Source organism: Capsicum annuum, chromosome 6 (genome assembly GCF_002878395.1).
Source record: "Capsicum annuum cultivar UCD-10X-F1 chromosome 6, UCD10Xv1.1, whole genome shotgun sequence".
NCBI lineage: Eukaryota > Viridiplantae > Streptophyta > Magnoliopsida > Solanales > Solanaceae > Capsicum > Capsicum annuum.
Window position 1 is genome coordinate 213,786,929 of NC_061116.1, and position 21,957 is coordinate 213,808,885.

General features: G+C 36.4%; 1 pseudogene; it reads left to right on the plus strand.

The window, feature by feature from the left end:
* Positions 1-21,707, plus strand: part of LOC107853127 — a 37,822-nt pseudogene extending 16,115 nt beyond the window's left edge.
* Positions 21,708-21,957: the final 250 nt, after the last annotated feature.

A 21,957-nucleotide genomic window follows, 5' to 3' on the forward strand; every position in this document is an offset into this window, starting at 1 on the left:
TTTTGATTTTCCTTTTGTATATTTGATGATTCTAAGTGCTACATTCACGTGAGACTAATTTGGACACTACAAGAACTTACTCAAGGACTGCACACTATATACTATGTTTGGCCTTGTTACTATGAGGTATAAAAACTTACCTATTATACTTTGGTACATCCTTGATCAGCTAATACTTCATCTTTTGACCTTGCATCATCTGATGTATGTTGATCATATTCTGTAGTTGTTAATTTCTGTATAGTATCAAGTGGAGTGGGTGCTAGTTTAGCAGCACTAAGACTTGTTTCTGAGATTAATTCCACTACATACTTCCTCTGATGCATCACAATTCCTTGTTTAGACCTTACAAATTCATTGCCTAGGAAGTACTTTAGTTCTCCAAGATCCTTTATGTTAAAAGCTTTGTGAAGAGCCTCTTTGGTTTCACTTATTTGATCAAGTTTTCTACCAGTCACTAGTATGTCATCTACATAAACTAGTACAACAACTATTCCTTCACTTGTCTCTTTGATGTAAAGAGAATGATCATACTGACTCTGTCTGAAGTTATATTTAATCAAGGCTTGATGCAGTTTTGCATTACATTGTCTTGGTGCTTGCTTCAATCCATACAAGGATTTTGAAAGTCTGCACACCCGTCTCTCTCCCTGACTTTTGAAACCTTATGAAAGTTTCATATAGTCTCATCTTCAAAATCATCTTGTAAAAAGGCATTGTATACATTCATTTGATGAATATGCCAATTCCTAGCTACTGCAAAATAGCCAAGACAGTCCTCAGAGTAACCATTTTTACCATTAGGCTAAAGGTTTCTTGATAGTCTATCCCTTCCCTTTGACTGAACCCTTTTTATACTAACCTTGCCTTGAATCGTTCTATTTCTCCAGAAGCTTTTCACTTGATTTTGTCAATCCATTTGCACCCTATAGGATACTTGCCTTCCAGAAGAGTGACCACCTGCCAAGTATTGTTGTTTCAAGAGCAGCTATCTCAAATTGCATAGAATCTACCCACCTAGCATCTTTGACTGTCTCTGCATAAGTGGTTGGTTCAATAAGGTTTGAGAAGTTAGATAAGTAGCATTGATACTTGTCAGAAAGATTAAAGAAACATAGTTTGAGAGAGGATACAAGATGTTGTCATTTATAGTTAATGACACAAAGTTTTTCATCCATTTAGGTGGATATGTGCCCCTGGTGGACTTTCTTTGATCAGAGTGTGTAGTAGCTTGTTGAGGCAATTCAATAGCATTTTGTCTAGTTATTCTTCTTGTGTAGTATCTTGATATAGCGGGAATTTATGCAACAGGAACAATCGTTGACTGGACTAGAGTAGTATTAGTTATATTTTATAGTTGTTCAGTATGACATTGTGATTATGAGTCATTCTCAATAGTTGGTTGTGGTTGTGAGTTATTACCAGCAGGTGCTTGTGACTGTGAACCGGGTTCAACTCCTATCATATCAATATCTAACTCATCACTACTTCCTGCTGTCAAGTGACATATAGGAAATAACGATTGTGAAGCTTAAGTCATAGTATCCTTGAATGGAAATATATCTTCCAAGAAAATAACATCCTTATTAACAAAGAATATCTTGTCAGTAAGATCATAAAGGATATAACCTTTCTTTGTTTCTGAATAACCCATGTGAATAGCCTTTCTTGATTTATCCAACTCATGTACTACCTTAGCACAGCCTAAGACCTTTAGATGAGCTACTGCAGGTTTTTTGTTGTACAATTTTTCATAAGGTATGATATATCCTAATATAGAAGAAGGAAGCCTGTTTATTAGATATGTAGAAGCTTTCACAAAGTGTCCCCAAAACTTTAAAGGCATATTAGCATGAAACCTAATAGCCCTTGTTATTTCTAGCAAATGCCTATGTTTCTTCTCAGCTACATCATTTTGCTGAGGTGTATATGAGCAAAAAGTTTGATGAGCTATGCCTAGATTTTCAAAGAGTTCAGAACATATGTGATTGAAAAATTCAGTACCATTATCAGTTCTAATCACTTTTACACAAGTATTAAACTGGGTTTGAATGTAAGACAGAAAATACGTAAGAACAATAATGACATCAGCTTATGTTAAAACACCCATGTCATTCAAGTAAAATCATCCACAATAGTTAAGACGTACTTGTGTCCATCACAAGTAGGAACCTTATAAGGAGCCCAGAGATCCATATATACTAAGTCAAAAGCTTTAACACTAGATATACTACTAGAGGGAAAGGCTAGCCTTGTTTGTTTATCAAATGGACAGACTTCACACTTATTTATATTGTCATTTACATGAGTTTTTGAAACAAAAAACATGTGAGATAGTATCCCAAAAGGAACATGTCTAAGCCTACTATGCCATAGCCTAATATTAGATTTATTTGTATTCTGAGTATTGAACACACAACCTACTACTTTGCCATGTCCCGAAAGCTTTTGTCCCAATAAGAAATATATTCCACTTTTCTCTCTGCCAATTTCTTCACATTCCCACTCAAAATTAAAGATCCTGAAACACACAAAAGTTAAGGAAAAATATAGCTGAATAGTTAAGTTGCTTAGTAACCTTTGAGAATAAAAATAGATTGTATTTAAACTAAGGTAGATAAAAAACATTCTGGATAGTACTATTTTCATATATATCACTACATCCCATGTGTGTCACTAGTGACACATCACCACTAGGTAGTATTACTCTTTTTGGATTGAGGTATTGCATTTTTTTTTAGAAGATCAATATCTGTAGTCATATGGTTTGTAGCACCTGTGTCAATAACCTACTCAAGTGGATTACTGCAAACCATCAAGTCACTGCCAATACCTGACATATTTACTGCACTAGCAGATGGCATGAAAGATGTCACTTGATTGTGTTGGTCTAGTATTTTGCAAATCTAAGTATATTGATCAGGTGCGAACCTTAGGGGAAAAGATAGCAGTATAGGACTTTGGTTTTGATGATTTTGACCTAATCCTCAGCCGCAACATTGTGAGCACTAGAAGCAACTTTCCTCTTCTTGTACTGTGATCATAGCCAATTCTAGCTTCATTTTGAATATTGTGGTCTCCATGTTTAGAATGTCCATGTAATGCCCTGAATCTTGTGAGAAGAGTTTTCAGGAGTTGAAGACTCAACTCACTTCAGCCCCTGTTTTGACTTTGCCTGATGGTGTTGATGGTTTTATGGTGTACTCTGATGTTTTGAGAGTTGGTTTTGGTTGCGTAATGATACAGAAGGGTAAGGTGATAGCTTATGCTTCTAAATAGTTGAAACTCCATAAGAAAAATTACCCCACCCATGACCTTGAGTTGGCTGCTATTGTGTTTGCTTTGAAAATCTGGAGACACTATTTGTATGGTGTCCATGTTGATGTTTTCACTGATCATAAGAGTCTGCAGTATGTGTTTACCCAGAGAGAATTGAATCTTAGGTAGTGACAATGGTTAGAATTGTTAAAGGACTATGATATGAGTGTGCTGTACCATCCGGGCAACACCAATGTTGTAGCGGATACCCTAAGTAGAGTGTCTATAGGTAGTGTTTCACATGTGGTAGAAGGTAAGAAAGAGTTGGCTCATGATATACATCATTTGGCTAGATTAGGGGTTAGGTTGTTTGACTCTACTGAAGGTAGTATAGGGGTTCAGAGTAGTTTTGAATCCTCCTTGGTTTCGGAAGTGAAGGAAAAGCAATACTTAGATACTAGTTTGCTCAGACTAAAGGAGTTAGTAAAGGACCAAAAAGTAGAGGTTTTCTCCCAAGGGGGAGATGGTATGTTGAGATTGCAGGGTAGATTGTGTGTCCTGAATGTTGATGATCTGAGACAGAAGATTATGGTTGAAGTGTATGGGGCGCGATATTCTATTCATCCTAGTTCCACCAAGATGTACCGAGACTTACGGGAAATCTATTGGTGGAGTGGCATGAAGAAAGATATAGAAACATTCGTAGCTAAGTGTGAAACATGCCAACAGGTTAAGGTTGAACACGAAAAACCTGGTGGTATGATGCAATAGTTTAGTATTCCCACCTGGAAGTGGGAAGAGATAAATATGGACTTCTTGATTGGTTTACCTCCTTCCCGAAGCCATCATGATTCTATTTGGGTTATGGTTGATAGGTTGGCTAAGTCTGCTCATTTCTTACCTATTCATACTTCTTATACTGCTGAGGATTATGCTAGATTGTATATCCGAGAGCTAGTCAGACTGCATGGAGTTCCCTTGTCTATCATTTCGGATAGGGGTACTCAGTTCACTAAGCAATTTTGGAAAGCTTTTCAAAAGGGTCTTGGTACCCAAGTGCTTTTGAGTTTTGCTTTTCATCTGCAGACCGATGGTCAGGCTGACCGGACCATCCAGACCTTAGAGGATATGTTGAGAGCTTGTGCACTTGACTTTAAGGGAAGTTGGGATGATCACTTACCGTTGATAGAGTTTGCTTACAATAATAGTTTCCACTCTAGTATTGGCATGGCTCCGTTTGAAGCCTTATATAGGAGGAAGTGTAAATCACCCACAGTTTGGTTCGAGGTGGGTGAAGCGGCTATGAGTGGTCCTAATTTGGTATTTGAGGCTATGGAAAAAGTTAAGTTGATTAGGGAAAGGTTGAAAACTGCGCAGAGTCGTCAGAAGTCATATGCGGATGTTAGAAGGAGAGACCTTGAGTTGGTGACCTAGAGTATCTAAAAATTTCACCCATGAGGGGGATGAAGAGATTCGGAAAGAAGGGAAAGCTTAGTCCCCGTTATGTTGGTCCTTACAAAATTCTTAGCCGTGTTGGTAAGGTAGCTTATGAGGTCGAGTTGCCTTCCGAGTTGTCCTCTGTTCATCCAATATTCCATGTCTCCATGCTAAGAAAGCATAGTAACAATGCTGTGGTAGTGGATTCCTCTGTGAGTGATGACATTCAAGAAAATCTTTCTTTTGATGAGATTCCTGTTGAGATTCTTGATTTCAGTGTTCGAAGACTAAGGAATAAAGAAGTTCCCTTGGTCAAGGTGTTGTGGCGAAACCAATCTGTTGAGAGTGCAACTTGGGAAGCTAAGGCGGATATGTGATCCAAGTACGCACACCTATTTTCCGCGAATTCCGATCAATATGAAGGTACCATTCTTTCCTAAATCATGCACTTTTGATAAAAGTCGCAGCTGTTCAGCTGTCATTTATTATGTGTTCAGCTGTAGTTTCTTGAATTTATGCATTCTATGTTGCATTCGAAGTGAGAAACGATGTGGTGATGAGTCTAACGAATGGTTTCATCTGTATGATCTATTCCCTATCTAATCTTGGCATGTGTAGCTTCATTCGAGGACGAATGTTTCCAAGGGGGGATGATGTAATACCCTGGGAAATTTTTCGTTGAAATTTTGTGCGTAAACGTGTTGGGTTCTATCTTCTAAAATGAATTATAAATTTTCTGTGTGGAATATCTTAGATTATGACCTACCATTGCGTAGAGTATCGAATAAGCTTTCCAACTATATATGGATCATCCAAAACGGACACCCAAGCAACGATTTATGAATATTCCGATCGAACCGTGAATAGTAGTGAAAAGTAAAACGTGCAGGAAAAAGTACCAGGCCTGGGGTATTTTTTCTCCAATTTTAAACGATCATAACTCCTTGTACATAATGATCTGGGTGATCTAATATATATATCAACGGAAAGTTCTGCGAGTCGTCTTTCCAACGAAATTAGTTTCATCCGATTTGTCTATCGGAGCAAAATGTTATGGTCGATCTACTTCAGCCTAACAAAAGTGAATTTTTGGGTCAATTTCAAACGATCATTACTCCTCGTACACAATGAACTGGGTGAGATACTATATATCAACGAAAATATATGAGAGTATTCTTTCTAATGAAATTGGTTTCATCCAATTTGGATATCGGAGTAAAACGTTATGGTTGATCTACTTCAGACTATCAAAACAGTCCACAAAAGGACAGATTCGAGAATTATTTGATTTTTAGGGGCGTTTTGGTCATTCCCCCTCACCCAAAATCCGTCCAAACCCTATATTAAATCCTATTAGAAGTATTATATGTTATATTTCATCAAATTCCCTCAAAAAGAAAATCCTAAGCTCCTACATCCAACTTCAAGAACCTCTAAAGTTCACCATTAATTCGACAAATTTATTTAAGATTCTAAGTTCCTAGTTCAAGAACTTCAAGAACCATCATTCAAAGGCACGATTAAAATCTCAAAAACGATTATCGATCTAATGTTCATCATTCAAGGTATATGGGATTTTTCAACAAGAACTCTCTTTCGTTCTTGTGCGCAAAAGTAATTTTCTTTACAAAGGCATGATTTTCATTTGATTTTTACGAATTTGAAGCATGAACCCATATCTTATGATGATTATTATGAAATCTTGATGTTTATGATTTTGAAGGATGAATTCACATGTGTGGAGATATAAAACAAGAATCTTGAATGATATGTATCATGATTTTTATATTTGTGTCATGAATCCCCATTGGAAATTGTATTTTTTTTTGAGAAAGTGTGTGTTATAAGCACGCTGATGTTGAATATTTGAGATATTTTGAATGATTTGACCTTTTGGTCTTAATGGAGTTGTTTTGAACTCGAGTGTGAAAGAAATCCATAACGTGGTTCATTTTGAAAGATGGGAAGCATGATGGCTCCCGATGTATATTTATATATTAATGAAATTGTTTTGTTGTGGATTGTCTTTAAAATGATCTAAGCTAAGTCCGGGATAAATCTTTAGGACCGAGTGGGAGGTATAAAGCGATCATACTTCCCTAGAACTACGTGCCCCCATAAGAGTGAGTCTGAGGCTGATTTATATAGTGATCACTAGTTTGTGTGGATTTGATATCCATAGTCCTAATTCGATGGCAAGGATAGGACGGCTCTCCCCAACGTGGATTGTACATTGGACTCCATGTAGCTCACATGGTTTATGTCGGTTATAGGATCTCCCAGTGTGTGTGTGTTTCTTTGTGTCTATGGTAAATGGTGAAGTGATTAAAAAGTGGAATTGTGAAAGTTATTCTTTCGAAAGATTTAAATGATATTTACATTATGAGAATTGATATTCTTGATGAACTAGAAGTGATTGACAAATTATATGATGACTCACATGTGTTATTGTACTTATTTCATCCTCTTATGATTATGATGATTTTCTTTGGGCTATGTGAGTCTTTCATACATCCTGCATATTACTTATAAATATTTTTGATGATGATGTTTATACAACTGCATACACCCCCATATACTCGGTTACTTTCCATGGTACTGACTCACATCTTTGGATGTGGGCTGCATTTTCTCGGAATGTAGGTTCAGGTGCTCAGTTCCAGGTTCGACAGTGATTCTTTGAGCACACTGTTCTACATTCTCTGTTGTGGTGAGTCCTCATGTTCCGAGGATGTGATGTCTAATGTTGGTTTCACGGAATTATTTACATTTGATAATTGAGTATGAGTCAGTTGGGGCATGTCTTAATGGCTCGCTGGTTTTATTGATTTTCTTAGACGCTTGTCAGACTAGTATAGATGTTGGGAGTTGACTAATAAGTCGTATTTTGTTATCTTTCTGAAATTTTTTTATTCTTGGATGATGATTACTCTATTGATATTTGAGGGTTATTTATGGAAACACCGTTGATTTGTGTTGAACTGAATGAAAATGGCTCAAAGGGTTAGCTTGGGGCTACTCGTAGTCTCAAGCACCATGTGACGCTCCGGGACCCATTTTTCGAGGCTTTATAGTCCAGGAGGGTAACCAACAAGTTTGTAGCAATCTATCTTGTAATGACTTTTTATTTTATAGTGATCACGCACAACACTAGGATTATATGTTGACACATAGTTTCTCTTCCCTTTTTGACAGTTACCTTGATAACTTCCACCTTGATAGCTAGTCTTAGAGTACATGGCAACTGTATCAGTTGCATTAGGAGCAGGAGCAAGAAGACTCGTTGCATGCAAAAACTAAGCCACAATTTTTTGACTCTCATCACTTATGATCATAAAGTAGGCTATGTTGATAGTTGGTAGTAGTGTCATCAACAAAATTTGGTTTTTTACTTTGGAGTATGTGTCATTTAAGCCCATTAGAAACTGATATAACTTTTGTCTTTGAAGATAAGTAAAGAACTCTCTTGATTTTTCATAGGCTCTAAATATTCAAACTCATCCCATAAATCTTTCAGCTTAGTTAAATATACAAACACAGATTGAACTCCCTAAGTTATGGTTGCAATTTCTTGGTGCAAGTTATAAGTTCTTGGACCATCTATTTATCAAATCTTTCCTTAAGATCTAACCATACAAAATATGCAGTCGAGGCATGGACCAGTACCCGTTCAAGCAGTTCAGTAGAAAAGGCATTCATAAGCCAAGAAAGTACTAGAGAATTAACTCTTTCCCATTCATTTCCCAGGTCAGTAGAGAAATTTTCTCTTACAAGAGCCATCAACTATATCAAATTTGTTACACCCTAGTAGTGCAATTCAAACAGCCTTACTCTATACAACAGAGTTTGCACTCTCCTTTAATTGGAAAGACACAAGAGAAGTACCTAATACATCTGCCATAGATAAGAACCGAGGATGATTATAATCTAATGGAGGCTGCAGTGGCCATGGGATTGATCCACTATTGTTGGAAACTGATCCAATTCTTTGCGCATCAAAAGTCATCTTAAATAGAGTAGAGTTCCTTTCAGAGCAACTCACTTAGTCAAGCAGTTACTTTCAAAGTAACGAAGAAATTACCAGAATTCAGAAATTCTTGAATGTGTAGATGAACACCAAAAATTCAAAAGAAAAATTGTTGGATCGACAAGAGCACTGATTCAATTTAGTAAGCTCTAATACCACGAAGAATAATGCAGTAACTCACACTAAGAGTAAATCACTGTACCAGAGAAATAGAGGAAGAGATTGGAGAAGATCAACTATCTTAGAATCAAAGAAGAAAAGAGAATAAAGAAGAGTAAATCATTATGTTGTATTGATGTATTTAGAATTCTTTTTCTTGTTAGTAGTACATATTCGACTATATATAGAGATGTTAGAGTTGTGACCCGAATTTTGTTGATCCGGCCCTGAAAGTTTCGTGGTGCGACTCATGTTTGTGATTTTCAAAATACCAAGCCTATAAGTACTCTATTAGAAGCTCATGACTTCAAACTCAAGGTCACATTATCTCCAAAGACAGATGATGAGCGTTACTATATATCTCGAGTTCCATACTCTAGTGCCATCGGGTCTCTTATGTATGCGATGGTGTGTTTTCGACTAGATTTATCTTATGCCGCCAGTGCAGCTAGCAGATACATGGAAAATCCTAGCAAAGAACATTGGAAAGAAGTTCAATGAATTTTTAGATACTTGCATGGATCTGCTAATATTTGTTTGCAGTTTGGGAAAAATAGAGATGAAGTAATCGGGTTTGTTGATTCTGATTTTGCAGGAGACCATGATAAAAGGAGATCCCATACAAGCTATGTTTTCACCATTGGTGATTGTGCTATTAGTTGGAAAGCTACCTTACAGGGTACGGTTACTTTGTCAACTACTGAGGCAGAGTACATAGCTATTACAGAGGCTTTCAAGGAAGCTATTTGGTTGAAGGGTCTGTTTGGTGAACTTAGAAAAGACTTACAGATTACTACGGTTTTTTGTGATAGTTAGAGTGCTATCTTCCTTATGAAAGATCAGCTGTTTCACGAGAGGACAAAGCACATCAATATTCGGTATCATTTTGTGTGTGAAATTATTGGTCGTGGTGATATTGTGGTGAGCAATATTAGTACCCATGATAACCATACTGATATGATGACCAAGACACTACCAAGAGCCAAATTTGAGCATTGCTTGGACTTGGTTAGTGTTAGATGTTAAGATGTGCCCTTAAGGGCTTTTGTGGATGAGGTAGAGAGTTTGTCTTGAAATGGATTTGAGTTATGAATTAGAATTCGTGTCAAGGTGGAGATTATTAGAGTTGTGACCAGAATTTTATTGATTCGGCCCTGAAAGTTTCGCGGTGTGACTCATGTTTGTGATTTTTAATGGGGTCTGTGGTGGTAGCATAGGATAGGCCTGATCCCGGAGCCAGTATGCACCTTTATGTTTTTGGGCCTAGGACTTATCTGTATGCACGTATTATATAAGTGCATTTTGTGGGTTTTTTTGAGTATTAAAAAAATACGCACATTCTCCACATTGTACTCCTCTCCTTTTATAGTGAATTTCTCTGCCTCTGCCCGTGGTTTCTCCCGCAAGGTTTCCACGTAAATCTGTTGTGTTGTTCTTACTTTTATTTTACTTGTGGTTTGATTTATTCTGTCCGAATCTAACAAGAGTTGATGATAGCTTAACAGTGTGGTGTCAACTAAATAACTGGCTTCAACAATGTAACTAACTTCTTGAAACTTTTACTAACTTTCCCTCCTTTTTCTTTCTCTATTCTCATTCCTCAACAGTTATATAGCTATCTCATATTGTATGTAGCTTTGTGCTTTAAATAAGCCTTGGTTTGGTGAAGATGTCTGTATCTGTGAATTTGCAGTGAGAACACAAAACATGCGATGATTGCCACTTCATATTTACACCTAAAGCCCAACGAGCAAGTTAAATATATCAATAAGCTTCCTGCGGTCAACCCAAGAATTTTGCTTTCTGGTCCTGCAAGTTTGTTATTTTCTCAGTAATTATTTAACTTATTTTGTATTGTTATTATTTCATTTTTCTCATTGGAGCGCTTGATCGATATTAATCTACGGGTACTGACGAGTTCTGCTTTTGTTTTCCAGGATCAGAAATCTATCAGGAGATTCTGGTGAAGGCACTTGCACATTTTTATGGAGCCAAATTGCTCATTTTTGATAGCGAAGCTTTTGTAAGATGAAATTACTTATTATGCTTTTGAGGAACATTGCATAATTAACCTTAATTGTTTTTCCATTTTTGTTGTTCTTGACCCCTCTTGAAGTAGTACTAGTGGCCACCTAGCATTTAAGACGTACTTCGAGTTCCGTCTTATAGACCTATAAAGGGGCTATAGACATATTGAGGGCATGCAAAGGTAGTAGATGAAATTTATGAAATTTCTTCTTTCCTAGGATTGACTTTGCATGTCATCGATCTTATTTCTACGAGTTAGAGTTCTTTTCAGTTAAATCTAGAGTCAGTGGCCTATTAAAATATTTCATGTCTCTTTCTAGACTTTGTTATTCCCTTTGTCGCTCTTGCATTTTTATTGATGTGGTCAGACTCAGATGCAAATCATGAATACATTTTCATATCATTCAGAGACTATTTGTGAAGGATGCTGAGCCAATGGAAGGCACTGAAGCATCATCTAGCCTAACTGCTAATGAGAGTATATCCTCTTTAGTCGGGCCATCGAAAAACACAGTTTTTATGACAGGTATTGACTGCCCTTTAGTTAGTCCTTTGTTTTGAATATCCAGGAGTTGCATATTTTTTTCTTCAGATTTTATTTTTACTAATAAAAAGAAATATAGAAAAAAAAGTTGGGGGTCTATTGGAAACAACCACTCTACTTCACCTACCCTCCTCAGATCCCACTCTGTGGGAATCACTAGGCATGTTGATATTGTTGTTTTTCTTTCTACTAATAACTGATGTTGAAGATGTTCAGGTGATAGAGTCAGATTTATTGGTTCTACTTCTGCACTTGACTCGACTCCCATCTGATAAATTCTAATTTTCCTACAAACCTCAACACCAACTCTTCTGCACTATTAAATGATCTGTATCTTATATCTAAACAAATTTCTGATGTTATTTTGCGATGGTCTCTAGCAATTTTGTCCTGCCGGTTTCTCATAAACGAAAATAATCATTATTGATCCATATTTCTTAATGTCATCGAAGAAACTGCTTTATCCAGGAAAAAACCAAGAATCACTCTTGATACATTTGCTAGTAACTATATGGTTTTACGATTAATATACACTCGATCCTTTTAGTCATACCAAAAAGAATGATGCATTTCTATATTTAGTTCTCCCACTTGTTTCAATTTGTTTGCTTTACTATCTGTTTTTGCGTGTTTCAAAAAAATGCGTCTTTCCTAATTTGGCAACTCTTTAGCTTCACCATCTCACATGACGTGTTAATACCACAACATAAAGGGCATTCTAAATACATTATACATGTATTTAGATTAAGATTACTTTCTTAAACTTCATGTCAAGTAAAACTATGACAAACAAATTGAAACTGAGAGTAATAATTTACCATTAAACTTTTCATTTTACCGTTGATTAGATAGTTTATAGCCAATAATATCTATAATTTGTTTTAGACCACAAGTTTCAAAATCTTCCTTTCATTTTTAAACTCCTGTGCCAGTCAAACACCTTCACATCAATTTGGATAGGAGTATTTGTTACTTCCTTTTTTATTTGTTTAGTTTATAAAGTTAAGACATAATCTTTATTTTTCTGCATTTGTAGGCAGTGAATTGTACTTTATCTCCTGTACCACATCTTGTTCTGCAACCGCCCATTCATATGTTTTAGTACAATCCGAGTCTGTTATTTGTAACCTTCTCTGTCTTGTTCCATTGTTCTAGGGGCCCAACATTTGGAACTAGAGGGAAGATTGTATTGTCTTTCAAAGATAGTCCATCGGCAAAGGTTGGCGTCCAATTTGATAAACCCATCCCACTTGGCATTACCTTAGGTGGTCTTTTGCAAAGGTACTTTTGGAATACCAGTTAACTATTTTCCTTTAGTTTATATATTAAGTTAACATCATTCTTAATTATGCATTCATAGTTTTACTTCCAATGCATTTTACCATCACTTCCTCTCAGTCGATGAACTGCTCTTAGAAGGCACTGGACAGGATGATCTAGAAATTTACTCGTTAACACATTGTTTGAGGTGTGATTTCTTTCAACAAATAAGAATAAGTTCGTTTGAAAACTAATATGTGGGATTTCTGTTCCTTTCTTTTTGTATTTTGTTGTAAACTTTAGCCTTTACCATTCATTCTACTTTTTCAGGTTCTAATCAGAGAAAGCAGAAATTCCCCAGTCATATTGTTCATGAAGGATGCTGAGAAGACTACGGCAGGAAATTCAGTGTCATATTCAATGTACAAAAGTTGGCTTGAGAAGATTCCAGATAATATTGTGATCATTGGGTCTCACATTCATTCAGATGATCATAAGGAGGAGGTACTATTTTCAGATCATAATGCCCAAGAATAGATGCCTGTGATTATATCTTTTCCTGTTATAATGTGTATACACAGTGTATTAAGTGGCGTGTAATGGAAATTTCTTATGGATTAAATTTCTTGGCTTTAGTAGTTATCGGTGCTAAAACTTTGTGAGACCGATGCTTGATCTAGAGGATGAGAGGGGACTCTTATTATAGCAAAAAGTTCAAAATATCAACTTCGCATCACAAAAGAGACATTAGTTTAGCTATATATATCAATGCATGCATGCACATGCAGCATACAAAGACACAGACACAAACACACAAATCATTTTCACACAGACAGACACATATGAACTCTACATAGCATGGCATACACCCACACTCTCAACGACAACAACAACAATGACATACCCAATGTAATCCCACAAGTAGTGTATGGGGACCTTACCCCTACAAGGTAGAGAGACTGGTTCTGATAGATCCTCAGCGCAAGTAAAAGCATTACAAAGCAAAACAATTTGAAAGAATGACCAACGTTCTTAAAAGCGAGAAGCACAGAAATGCTCTAAGGTACGTAGGGGGTGATACAATCCCACATTAGTTGGGTATTGCAGTGGTGATTTGTTTATATGGACATGCGTAAATATTCCCCGAATGAGCTAGCTAGCTCTTGGGGTCAAGTTATGCCCAATGCCATATTTTTACACATATATCCTTTCAATTGCTTGACAAAATAAGGCCTAAACATGCTTTTTCTATTTTACTCTTTGCAGTCACAGCCTAAAGGATCTCTCTTCACCAAATTGGGCAGCATTTTATATGAGCTCGCCTTCCCGATATAGGGTCTTCTGTTTTTTTTAAGAACTTTCAGTTAGTACTGAAAATATCTTGTAAATAAGGATGTCGAATTATAAATAACGGGAAAAGAACCCTCCTTTACATGTAGGCCGCCTGTGTTCTTTTTCATCTTTTTTTTTTTTTTGGGTCCTGTTGAGCATTTTGGCGGGATTAATTTTGGAAGCACGATATGTCTTTGATATTAAGAATTAATTTTGAAAGCACGATATGTCTTTGATATTAAACTAAGGCATTTGGATACAAATTACTACTTGTTTGTTCGGAAACTAGGCTTATTTTGTAAAAAAATCTAAAAGGATTTTCAAAAATTAAACCATCAAAGCGATCTTATTTTCTAAAAGCAGCTACTTCTTCGATAAATGTCTCAATCAATATTTTATAAAACTAAACCACAAAAATATTCTAATTCTAACTAAGTTCCTCTTGCTTATGGCCGTGAATTAGGCCTTTATTGTCCTCATTTTTTTAAAAAATAATTTTTCTAATTCTTCGTTGTCTTTCGGTTCCTTTCCTCTTCATTTTAGGTGCTTTTTCCGCTTCACCAACTTTAGTGTAGTTTACATTGTTTAAAAGAAATTTATCTTTTCCAAAAAAGTGTCATTTACATTCGAAAACCCTGGATATGAATTTGCCCATGTGTTGTATTACCGTTGAATAAACACAGCCATATGACAACTTAATTGTCTTTTTAAAATATTACTGAATTTTGACGTGTTCAGGATAGTTTTGGGAAGATGCAAGACAAGGGGAAACAGGTTGCAAGCACAAATAAATTTCTGACGAAACTTTTCCCAAATAAAGTGGTTATCTACATGCCGCAGGTCTGTTTTTTAAATTCTATAGAATTTTAAATTCTTTAGCAAATCACTGAGTGGCTTTGAGTATTGCAGGATGAAGCACTTCTGTCTACTTGGAAACAACAACTGGATCAAGATGTTGAAACCCTAACAGTGAAAGAAAATTTTAATAGCTTGAAAACAATAAGGCTTTCTGACCTTTAAAGTTATGAATGACCAATTTTTCACCTCACATTTGTGAATCCCCTCAGAAAGTACGATATGTTTCCAACTTAAAATGGAGACTTGACTTCCCAAATATGTTTCCAAGGCCATTTGGACCCCTGTGTAAAAACAACAAGTTGACCTTACTATAAAGATCATCTTACTGTAGCCTTTCCATGTTAAGTAATCTTCACTGTCTGTTGTTCCTGTGGAACACCTCCAGCTGCTGCAGAAGTTGAGTAACTCCGTCAATTTCTTAGCTTTTAGTATCCCTCTGAAACTGAAATTCCACCCTCGTTGACTCAATATATTCCTGATTTCCCCAAGAATTCTGTCAATGTATTTCCAACATTCTAAGACTAGGTTACTGCTCTCTGATATTCTTTTTTTTTTAAAAATTGTGTGAACAAGTTGAATGATTGATTTATGAATTCAATAGATTAATGACATGACTTCTGTCTCTAACTACTTATTGCTATATGATTGTCGTTCTTATATAGGTTCTGAGCGGGATTGGGTTAGAATCCATTGGACTCGAGACATTGTGCATCAAAGACCATAATTTTTCTTTTAAAAGTAAGCTGCTGCTTTCACTGTACTTCCTTTATCTTCACATAGTTGTGGGAAGGGGGTTGAGGGATGTGTGGGATACTTTAGATTCTCACTATTATATTCATCACTATGTCTTTTAGATCATTCAAAATCTCTATCACATCTGTGTCAATCCGACACGATTTGGGTGTGGGTGTAGGATCTATACAGTATTTGATCGAGCTAACTTATGTGCTTTGACTATACTATAGGCTAAGATCATAGGTTGATTGGATATTATGTGTTATCATCATTGGCGGATCCAGGAATTTTCTTCAGGAGGTTCGAAAAATAAAAATATAAATGTGTGAAAAAGCCAATAAAATTTACAATTTCAAGGGATTTAAAATATTTTATTTATTTATTTAAATAGCTGTAGCACCTAGCATTTTTTTTTATAATAAGAGCTGTATAGTACATTTAATTTTTATAATAAGAGCTGGCAGTGAAAATAACACCACTGGGCTATCTAAGTGCCTTGTTTCTTGTGGTTCAACATTAATATATGTACATAAATATAGATTTTCTACTTTCTATATACAACGTAATATTTTACCGAGGGGATTCGGGTGAACCCCCTGTGAACCACCTAGGTCTGCCCCTGGTTATCATAAGTTGTTGTTCTTGTCTTTCCTTTACTTGTGGTTTGCTTATTCTATCCGAATCATAACATCCTTCATTACCAAAATACAAGGAAGAAAAGACAATTATGTCAACTAGGTGGTTTTTTTTTTTTTTTTTTGCAAAAAGAGCTGAATTATTGGGTGCTTGAAGGTGCAGAGAAGGTTGTTGGATGGGTGTTGAGCCATCATTTGATGCGGAACACTCAAGCAGATGTTGACATGAGGCTTGTCTTATCTCCCGTTAGGTAATAGAAATAGCAGCATCTGATATTTTCTTATCCATGATTTTTTTTGACTGTAATGATTGTTGAATTGAACAATTGCGGGAATCTTTTGTGATTTAACAACATTCAGTATGGGTTGGAACACTTACAAGCAAAGCAAAATGGTACCAAGAGCTTGAAGAAGTCACTCAAGGTGATTATAATATTCTTTATCTGATGCTTTGCGAAATTTGTATAAAAAGCTCCTTGATTTGATATGGCAGATACTTACTTAGGAACTGATGAACTAGTTTTTGTCCAACGCAGGATGTTGAGACAGACAATGAATTTGAGAAGGCACTTCTGGCTGATGTCATTCCCCCCAGTGATATTGGGGTGACATTTGGTGATATCGGTGCACTTGAAAGTGTCAAGGATACATTATAAGAGCGGATCATGCTTCCATTACAAAGACCTGAACTTTTCTCCAAGAGTCAACTAAGCAAGGTTTACATCTGCAATTTATCCATATTTTGCTCGTCTAAGTAGATTAGCTTTTATAAAAGTTTGGAAGTATTTGACCTTTTTGTTCAAGGATCAATTACTCCAGCGTTGTTTTTATCCATTTGTTTTTCCCACTAAAATAAGAGTATTAGTATTACCTAATAATGTTGGTTTAAGTTTGACCACATTACTTCCACAGTTAAACTTGAAGATAAAGATAGTTACTTATATTTCTTACTCTTGGGTTTGTTTCATCTGAGCAGTTTGACAGGAAGTTTGTGCTTGATGAAAAATGTTACTCCAACTGTTGTTTCTCCTTTTGGGATTTGAATTTTCAAGCATTATCTAGAGATTTGTGATTATTTAAGAAAATATTGCTCTTCAATTTCATTCACAGCCCTGCAAAAGGAATACTTTTGTTTGGTCCTCGAAAACCATGCTGGCAAAAGCCGTTGCCACTGAAGCGGGAGCAAATTTTATTAATATTTCAATGTCAAGTATCGGTTCATAGGTTTGTTTTCTTGGAGCTTATTTGTGGTTGTTTTCTTGGAGCTTATTTGTGGTCTACTGAGTATAGGTGATGTTGATCATAGTAGTTTCTTAGCATTAGAACAACCTTAATCTTTTTCTTTTCCAATGCCGCACTGGTCTGGCGAGGGTGAGAAATGCATAAAAGCTGTCTTCTTGCTGGCTAGTAAAATTGCTCCCAGCATTATTTTTGTAGATGAAGTATGCTTCCTTAGACGTTAGCATGTTTCTTTCATCCTTCATGCTTTAAAATTTGATCCTTTATCTTATACCTTTTGTCTCCTATTTGTTTATGCGGCTTTCTCAAGGTTGATAGTATGCTGGGAAGAAGGGAAAATCCAGAAAAACATCAAGCAGTGCGCAGATTGAAAAATAAATTCATGCTGAATTGGGATGGGTTACGCACAAAGGATACTGAACGAGTTCTGGTACTTGCAGCAACAAACAGGCCATTTGACATTGATGAAGCTGTTATAAGGTGACTGCCACGCAGGTAAAAGAGGAATGACTAATTTGCAGATATTATTGAAGAAATTCTTTTAACACTTGCTTAATGACCTTTTCATGTCTTTTCTGTACAGGTTGATGGTCAATTTACCAGATGCTCCAAATAGAGCAAAAATTCTAAAAGTGATACTCGCAAAAGAAGACTTGGCTCAGGATGTTGATCTGGAATCAGTTGCAAGTATGACTGACGGATATTCCGGAAGTGACCTTAAGGTGCATGCTATTCTTGTTTGCTTGGATAAATAACTAGTCCTTGTTTCATCTTTCTGACGTTTGAATTTGCTGTGTTTTTCTAATTTAACTCCTTTATCATGTAGAATCTCTGTGCAACCGCTGCATATCGACCCATTAGAGATATCCTAGAAAAGGAAAAAAAGGTACTACATTTGTTTTGTTGATGTGTGTTCATTGACTGCTTAGCTGAGGTAGAAAATAACTTGTTGGTTGTTCCAATGGATTTTCATGGTAGTTCATTGACTGTTATGGATGCCTATTTCACTTTCTTTAGATAATTTTTCATGGGCTTTTGAGGATCCTTTTGAAGTATCTTAATTCAAATGTATGTTGTTTTTGGTCCTGGATTTGGTAGAGAGGAACTTTCTTCTAAAAAACCGTGGAGTTAAACTTTGACCACTTGGGCTTGTGAAAAGAAAAGGCAGTCTGGTGCATGAAGCATCCACATTCTCACAGGGTCCGAAGAAGGTCGCACTCCAATGGGGCGTGATGTAGGAAGCCTACATTGGCGCAAGCATCAGTGAGATTTCACAACTTGGGAGAAACATAAGTTTGAGGGCCAGCTCACTTAATATAAACTAAAAATGTATGAAACATATCAAACAATATAGATGTCACGACCCAAGCTGGGGCCCTAGCCGTAACGAGCATCCCAAACTACGAAGGCCCGGGCGCTCTTCTAAATTTGGTAATCATGCACAATATTCATATAGTCTAAGAAAATTTTCGGGAAACAATACATGATGGTACCATGGTCAATCTCATAAACTTGAACAATTTTAAAAGGAAAATTCTGAATGATCTAAACATGTGACAATCGTCTGCGAAATATCTAACATTACATTAGCCATCATACATCTGAGATAAATATGAGAAAAGGCCCCCAGTAGACCACAAAAAAGGAAAAAGAAACAATGATATCTGAAAATCTGGCCTTCCGAAAGAGAGAAGGCTCACCAACTGCAACTTCTAACACACACGGATCTACTGCTTGGGACCATGGAAATGTACCTCAGATCCTGGAATATAGGGAGTCAATACAGATGTACTGGTATGCAGAGTAATCCAAAAACAAAATACAACTTATACAACATAGGTGAGAGATATTATAAAACACGTTAACGCAAAGTCATTTGAAAACACATGGGCATAGTATAATGATTTTCAACAATAATGTAGAACTATGGAGCTAGATGGTACACCCTACAATTTTACATTTTCACTGACTGCCAAATCTAGATTGCTGCCAAGGTTGGAGTACTAGTGAGGGAAGGACATACAAGATCACACAGCAGGGCGCCACAACCCCAATCCAGTCAATATGTCATGGTTGGGCTTAAGATCACAAAACAGGGCTCCTAACCACAGGTCCTGAGTTGGGATGACATAGTACTAGGTACGCATGATGACATAGCTGGGTTCCAAGTTCCCGTGTCAGCAAATCACGATTTCCATCATAGAGTCATCTGACTCGTGCTTTCTTCGGGTAACCATCTAACTCACATCAATCAAGCTTTAAGTTTTATATAAGGAAAACATGCATCATGCGCACAACATTCTTTTCCTCTTTTTATTCGAGGCAATTCCTCCGTGGGGTATCGTCATACCCTGACTTGCAAATCATCAGTACCACATCAATTCTCTGAACTTCTTATGCAAATCATAGTATGAACACCAACAAGACTCCCATACACCAACACATGCATAATGATTCCCAACACGTAATATTTAAGAAACTTCATCATTTATAAAGTAGTACAATAGTGGATATAAAAGCCATGCTCTAAGTAGTTTAACAATAGTATCATGTGGAGTACATAAAACATCATCATGGGGATTAAAAGATTTACAAGTCATGTTCATAACACCTTTCAAAATTCAAATCACATGTCCACCATTTCAACAATTTAGCCATATAAGCAAACAACCCCACGATCTTTCAATATTTTTCTCAAAATCATATCACAATGCAAGCTTTTTTGTGTTAAAAACAAAACACCACTTATAATTGCATACTTACTTAAGTAATTATTAAAATATTGTTTAAATTCGTATCAAAATCATGCCCATGAGATTAGGACAACACTACGTACCTTAGATTACAAGGTTTTAAGGAAAGAACCTAGATCTTGATCCTTTTCTTGAAATTCTTGATCTTAGGGTTGAGTTCTTGATCTTTGGGGGAAGGAGTTAGGGTTTTGATTTGAGAGGAAAATTGAATTATAGAGTGTATTATGTTTTCTGGGGCGCAAATCTTATGTTATGGATGGATTTTGGGTGAGGACAAGTGACCAGAATACCCGTAAACCCATTAGAAACTAATTTAACGAGTGAAACAGTTCCGAAATGCGCTGGCCGACGCTTCGCGTCAACATCGGGTCGGCTTACTGCCTTCCCTTGGTGGATAAGTCCGGTGAAAAATGTCATAACGTTTTGCTCGGTTATCTACAATTTGGTGGATCTTGAACTTAAAAATTCTCTGTGTATCGAAAGCTATACACGTTCAAAATAGACTTTTGTAGAATCGAATATCAAGCTTTGAATGAATGAATGATTCTTAGCTCAACTTTGCTCTAACCCATTTTTATGAGCATTTTTCACTTCATATACTAGGCGAAAGATCATGAAAAATGAATTTAAACATAAACCATGGAATTTGAGCTTACACACGTAGGAACGACGGTTAGATTTCTAGCTCGAAAATGCGGGGTGTTACAATAGAAGGAAGAGGTAATATAGATTCTGTGCTGATTAACTTAGCTATTCTGTTCATCTAATTTTGAGCTAGACTTGCAAGAATGACGTACAAGGCAATTTAGGAGTCCCTTGTGTGTATATATATGTTTGTGTGCACGTTCCTCTTTAGTATACTTGCTAAAACAGGCATCTAACGCTTACATTTGATTATAGGAACAGACTGCAGCTAGTTCTGATGGTAGACCACCTCCAGCACTAAGCAGCTGTGCAGACTTACGGCCACTGAATATGGACGACTTCAGATATTGTCATCAGCAGGTGAGTTGAAAAAATCTGGCGGCATCTTTAAACTTTCTAAATTTATCGGCATAAGGGTGTTGATGATGGGAGAACTGTGATCGTCTGTTCTTGTAGGTTTGCGCAAGTGTTTCATCTGAATCCACAAATGTGACCGAGCTTCTTCAGTGGAATGATCTGTATGGAGAAGGGGGCTCTAGAAAGAAACAGTCCTTCAGTTACATCATGTAAAGGCTATCTCAATTTTTGTACAATAAGTTTATAGGTCTCTTAGAAAATGAGTTTTGACATGTTACAACAGTTACTTTGTATGCTTTGACCTTTTGATGAGTACTTGCAGAGGGTTTTCAGTCCTATCAAAAAATTGACTAAGCTTCTAAGATTTCCCAGAATATTTTTTTAGCTTAGATGTCTACCTTACCCAAATATTTTAACTAGAGTAGATGTCTAGGTTTATTATTTGATACCTTGTAAACCTGAAAAGTCCATTTTTTTGCAAGTGAATGATGTGTTGGAGTTGCATGCAGAGTATTGCATTTAGGGGTCGTTTGAACAACCTTATGTAATGATGGGATTAAGTAATGTCGAGATTATTTTTTATCCATCATTTGGTTCAGTTTGGTGTAGTTCTAATTTGAGAAATGGTTATTCTCATCAGTTACACACCTTGTGTATTATCTGATGACAAATTTTGGGAAATTACTGGTG